The sequence below is a fragment of the Morone saxatilis genome, unplaced genomic scaffold, assembly GCF_004916995.1.
Source record: "Morone saxatilis isolate NCDOM2014 unplaced genomic scaffold, NCSU_SB_2.0 Contig2, whole genome shotgun sequence".
Taxonomy (NCBI): Eukaryota; Metazoa; Chordata; class Actinopteri; family Moronidae; genus Morone; species Morone saxatilis.
The window spans coordinates 5,590,034-5,596,212 of NW_023339762.1; the positions used below are offsets into that span (position 1 = coordinate 5,590,034).

A 6,179-nucleotide genomic window follows, 5' to 3' on the forward strand; every position below is an offset into this window, starting at 1 on the left:
GCAATAAAAGGCCAAAAAAATTACTTTTATGAGAACCTAAAATTGGGGTACATGTGCAAGACTAGATTAGCAATCAAGCCAAAAGGCAAATGCCCTGCGCCCAGATCCGGGGTGTTGTCCACTAGTTTAATTGGCGCCCAAGAAGGACCCCAACCACCACAAACTTAGTTAAGGGAGCTTCGTCATCAAGCTTGAAAAAAAAAAGACAATGTTGCGTGTAAACAAACAGCATTCTTTGGCGTTAAAGTCCAGTAAAGTCCAACCTATGATGCTCTATAAAAACATCAGCTGACTTCCTCCTTTGCTCCTGTCATAATATGATGTCTTTGGCACTTGATTGTTGTTTTTCATGGGAGAGCCATCCCTTGTGGTTCTATGACGTCACACTACTTCCTCCTTTAAGACAAGAGTCATAACTCTTACGGCCTTTGTGACCTCAACAATATGTTGTTTTTGGCCATGTTCTGTGGAAAGTCTCACTCTGAAAAGCCTTGTGTCAGTAGGGATCAACAATAACAGTTTGCCCCAGTCACGGTGCAGAAAAAGCCCTGGATGTAAGCCCTAACAAGAACTATTGAATGTCCCCAAACATTGGATTGGTATTCAGAAGTAAAGCTAGAACCTGACATAGGTCATGCCAATGCTTGCCATGTCAAGAATTTAATCTCTCCAAATAATTCCAAAAAACCTTGAAATTCCAACCTCCATTGATTTTCATGTTTTCAGCTCAGCTGAAGCTTTCCAGGCTCCTTTGTGGATTCAGAAAACTCAGTCAAGCTTCTGTTGGCTACCCTTTTGCAGTATTAAATCACACTTACAGTTTATATTAGTTGTTAAAAAAAGGGAAAGATATTTTTGTGAACCTGTAGAGTGTTATGAGAGAACTATGAGTAAACGTGTTTGATTTGTTGCCTTTTACATGCTTGATTACCCTTTTACTCTCTGCTGTTCAGTCCACAGTAAACTCATATTCTTTGCCTCTGCAGTGACCCGGTCTCATCTGCATTAATATTTCACGTTGCCTAAAAACTTTAAATGGGGATGAGGCATGCCAGTCTTTCATTCCAACACGTTCAATAATTGATGCTGTTGGATTCTGATGCACTGCAGAGCTTCAGTAGCATCTCCACTGGAGGAAATTTACATCCACTTACCCACTGATCTACATTTCCCAGCAGGCTTAGAGAGCGCCTGCCAAATTCTTTACTAAACAGAGAGAGAGAGAGAGAGAGAGAGACATGAACGGTATCAAGTTAATTCATTGTTCAAGTACTGCAGTTCTTCGTCTGTTCAGTTTTTTTCATTATTTCAGCGGTGAATGTTGATAATGCGTACAGATTTCAGTAATCTGCAGATCAACTATAACACCATATGACACCACTGTTAAAGGAAACATGAGGAAAAACAGAAAGAGTCTGTTACAGGAAGTCTGGTGATCTCTTTTTTTCTTCTTGTCAACAAATATATACAGACCCAAACCAGCAATGAATTAATTCTACTAACAAGTGTATGTGTATCAAAGCCTGATATATATTAAAAATACATCAGTGAGCCACACTGTTGCATGTTTTTACACACACACTGCACCAAATACTCACTAGAGCACCAAATGTGGATTAATCGGCCACTGAAAATAGGCCCCAACAAATGCACTATTTCCCCATTTTTTACTACCATTTGCTAAAAAGTACAATTCCCAGCTGTATTAGGAAATAACTGAGCCTTTTTAAACATTAAACAATATGTTTACTAATGAGTAGTTTAACTATTCACTAATACCCCCTATGCAGAGACTATGTCTCCAAAGAACAGAAGTTGTTCATAAGATTGTGTCTTTTCATCTAATCTGTAACTTTTTATGGAATCATGCTGCAGAAAAAACTGCTAGTTTGAAACCTTATCTGTGCTTACCAGGCAATTACCCTGACATTCACACAAAAGCACACACGAGAAGTCTGAATTTTGGGAAAAAGAATGCAATTACCAATTTTGTGGGGTGTAGCAGAAGAGTAATATACGAGTAGAAGTATAATGAGTCGTGTAACGAATTACTGTTGTCAAGGAGTAATTAAGAGAGTAAGTTAAGTATTGATATAACTTTTGAAAAAAGCAACAAACTTCTCATTTTTTTATTGTGACTGAAAAAACAACAACAAAAAACTGTCAGCTTGGAGTCACAGTCACATCGATCAGGTACATGTCTCTGGTTTCTTCTCACATCTTCACATTTTACTCTAACATAACATAGAGGAACAAGACTGCTGCTGATACTTCTAAAATGGCCATATCTGATCTTTGGTTTTGTTTACCAAATACAGTGATTTATTTTTATCATTTTAAAATAAATCTTAATTCCTGAAAGTTAAATCACCTGCAGCTTTAAACCCAAACACTCTGATAATAATGGGGGGGTTTCAGGGGACAGTCCTGGATTTGGATCTCTGGGTTTCTCTCCATGCAGTTTGTTTACTCCTTTCAACATTTTTATTTTTAATACAAATGACTTCTTACTTTACAGCTTGAACTTTCTTCAAAAGGATTTTAAACTGCCCATAACCTGTTGTTTAAACTCAACAGCAAATCTTAGAAACGTTCTGAAATCTAACCATGAAACCTCATTTCTTTTTCATTCTTCCTTAGATCATTCTTCACGACTTTAGATGTAAAATGAGCACAATCTATTCATCTCTGTGAAAACATGGTTGATTGTGTGTAGTAGAATTTTAGCATGCAGAATATATCTGACCTTTATAAGAAAGCCTCAGTTAATTTAACGCAATCTAATACAAGCGTTCTGTAATAAATGCTATCTCTGTAAAGGTTATGTTTAGTTTTTCGACACTACCAGAGAGCAGTTAATATATGTCTGTGGTCATTTTGAGCATGTACTTATTAGTGGTGTTATAATAAGTTGCATTATATTTACAGTTGTACCTAAATATTTGATCTGTACATGGACAAAACATGTATGTGCTTTATATCTATCTGAAGTTTGTTTCCAAAGTCAAGAATTAACTTTAAGTTAAAAATTTTAAGCCAACATGGACGGGAAGAAATTATCAATAATATCATTATCACCGGCACTCGTTGTGTTGTTCCTTAGAAGCTTTTTCTTTCACTGAATTTTACCCCTCTGTCTCTCACACATATTACATTTATTTACTTTGATGTTCTGCCTCTGCTTCTACATGAAGTAATTAAGTGGATCCCAACCTTGAGGAACCAAAAAAATAGGGAAAAAACAAAATGTCTGCCACGCACAGTTATTGCTCACTCCTCTATGTTTTATCCACTTAGGACTATTAAAAACAAATCAGAATGATTAAGGATGACTCTAATGAAGGCAACAAGCCAAAAAGTGTTGTTGTCACAATGAAGTTGTTCTTCAATGAAGATCTGCTGGAGGTTTGACCTTGTGGTGAGGGGCCCTCTTCACTAATGCTAATATGACCTAAGAATGATGTATATTAAGATTAAATTCCTAATACGATCAATGATGCAGTGCTACTGTCAGGACTATTGATTCAGTCATTATACTGCAGGTGTCATGATTTAGGTATTCATATTGACTCAGATTTGGGATCAGTGTTGTTTCTTTTCAAAGTTTCGAGCAATTGCCTGAGAATACAATCACTGTGGAGAGTTTAGCTACCACTGAAGCTTCTGAACGACATCTCAAGAAATCTTGGTCAGGTCTTTTTCCTACAACACTATAGAAACTACCTAAAACATCTTACTTAACATCGCTCTCTCCACACACTTTTGGTCAATGCGATTCAGCTTTTGTACTTGCACTCTCATGTTTTCTGTCTGTAAAATCATTTGTGAAGCTCCAGGGGTGTTTTAACCTATCAGTGGGAAGCTGCTGTTTTTCCCCCAGTGGGGGCAGAAAATGTGAAACGCTTCAGGGAGTTTCAACAGGCTCTGAACCGAGACACAAACTCCTAAAGTGCTTTCATCACTCCAGGGACAAACAGGATTTCACAGCTTTCTGCAGTGAATCATGCCGTCTGGGACTGAAAATGGCTTTCATCTTTGAAATACCTGTAAGAGCAGCAATGATGGTTCACCTACTTTGATACTAATGACAATCCTGATTTAAAATCGTAGCCTGAAAATGGCTGTTTATTAGGCTAAGTAAGAAATATATTGCTGCATCCTGAATACATTTGCCAATTATGATAAACCTCCAAAGTTGAAACGAAACAAAAACAAACAAAAGCGAGCTGAAGTTGTTTAAAGTTTATTTTGTAAAGGTTTAGGTTATATGTAACCATTTCAAAAAGATTTAAATTACTATATTCAGTTGTGAAATAGGTTTTGACTGCCTGTGGTGGAATGTAACAAAGTACATTTACTTAATTACAGTACTTAGGTACAATTGTGTGCGACCTGTGATAGGGTTAGAGACGTGAGCAAAGTTAAGTTGGTTGCATTCTGTAACTTCACCGATGCCACTACATCATACACACTGGTCCTTTAACATCTGTAATATTACTTTGAATCTTTTCTGGTGTAATAATAAAATAAACACAGTATATTCACACAGCTTGACTGTATATAGATGAGATGTGAACTATTTGGGATGCTTTGGGAATTGTAATGCATACTGTGTTCGGCTTTTGAGTCGGACACAGTCCACCTCTGAACAAAAGCAAGAACACACAGAAAAATACACACTTTCACACTAATGCACACATGCACTACATAAATAAAACACACACACTCTGAACCACCCACAGACAATTACAGTATAATTACAGAGCTCATTATTTGTCTCTGCAGGAGGTTGCGATAGTTTTCTCTGTTAAAGGAACATTTTTAAATCAGCAGCTGGAACAGAAGAGAGAAAAATCTGCAAGCTATTGAGGAGAGCTGGTACGACCCTTTTCAGATAAATGTCATTTTAAAAGATAACACAGACAGAAGCTAATTTTCATTTGTTCTATCAATACCAGGTCCAATTTTGTACAAATGTGGAACAACTTCTGTAAAGTTGCATTAGTTGCACATTGTTAATTTCAACCCTATCAGTCGGGATGAAATAAACACACGTGGATCAAAGGTAGCACCTCAAAACACCTGTTTTATTGTTGTTTTTATAAAAGATGTTTGACCCTGTTAACATGTAATTGCAAATATATTATGTAAAAAAAATAGTTGGTTGTTTTTTAAATAAATGTTTTGGGCTTTTTTGGCTTTATTGGATAGGACAGCTGAAGTTAGATAGAGAGAGGATGACAGGCAGCAGGGCCACAGGTCAGATTCAAACCCATGGCCACTGCAAGGACTCAGCCCTGATACATGGGGTGCCAGCTCTACCAGCTGAGCTATAGGTTGCTTCAATGTTTAACTTTATCAAACATTTTACTATAACAGTATGAACAGTATAAATGTTTTAACAGAAAACAGTATAAAAATAACACATTTAGATTTTCTGTACTATTTGGACTAATTTACACCCTGAACTTGGATTAATCCCAACAGCTGCAGAACACCTTGGACTTTATTCAAAGAGTGCTTCTCTCACTGTCCCTAAAACCCATAATACAATCACTCAAAAATCGTCTGATGCAGTGAGTGAACAATTTTAAATATTAGGTCATGCTGAGACCTTTACCCTTCCATCTGCAGTGGAAAAGTTGTTTTTTTCCCCTTTGGTCCCAAATGACTATTGATGTTTTTTTTGTTTGTTTGTTTGTTACATACCGCATTCAGTGAAGATCACATGTGTGTGTGTGGAAAGGCATTTTGATTTTGTAATAGTTGAGGAAGTTCAAGTCAAGACTGTCATATTGTGGGCACCAATAGGTTTTTTTTTATTCTCAACAAATAAACCTGTTTTACCAGCTTATCACTTTTAGTTCAGCTGACTTGGAAATGTTAAGGTACTCAGTTTCCTGATATTTTCCTTGTAATGTGTAGACTGTAGTAATGCTTAGACTAGTAAAGATAACTTTTTCCTGATGAGTACTACTTACATAACATAATTCAGATCTTTAAGATGTCTAAATTTACATTTTATAGTCAACCTAACTAATGATTTTGAGTTAACTATACTCAACACATTAAAGTCCCCCTCCTTTCAAAAATCAGTTTTTCTTCTCATTCGTGCAGTTAGATGTTTGATCTTCACTGTGCAGTGCTGTCTGTGCCGAGTTTGACACTAGAAGGATGTT

The 6,179-nt window shown here is 36.6% G+C and overlaps 1 long non-coding RNA gene across 1 annotated transcript in view; it reads left to right on the plus strand.

The window, feature by feature from the left end:
- Positions 1-6,179, plus strand: part of LOC118330958 — a 15,132-nt gene that overhangs the window by 6,553 nt on the left and 2,400 nt on the right. The window lies entirely within an intron of this gene.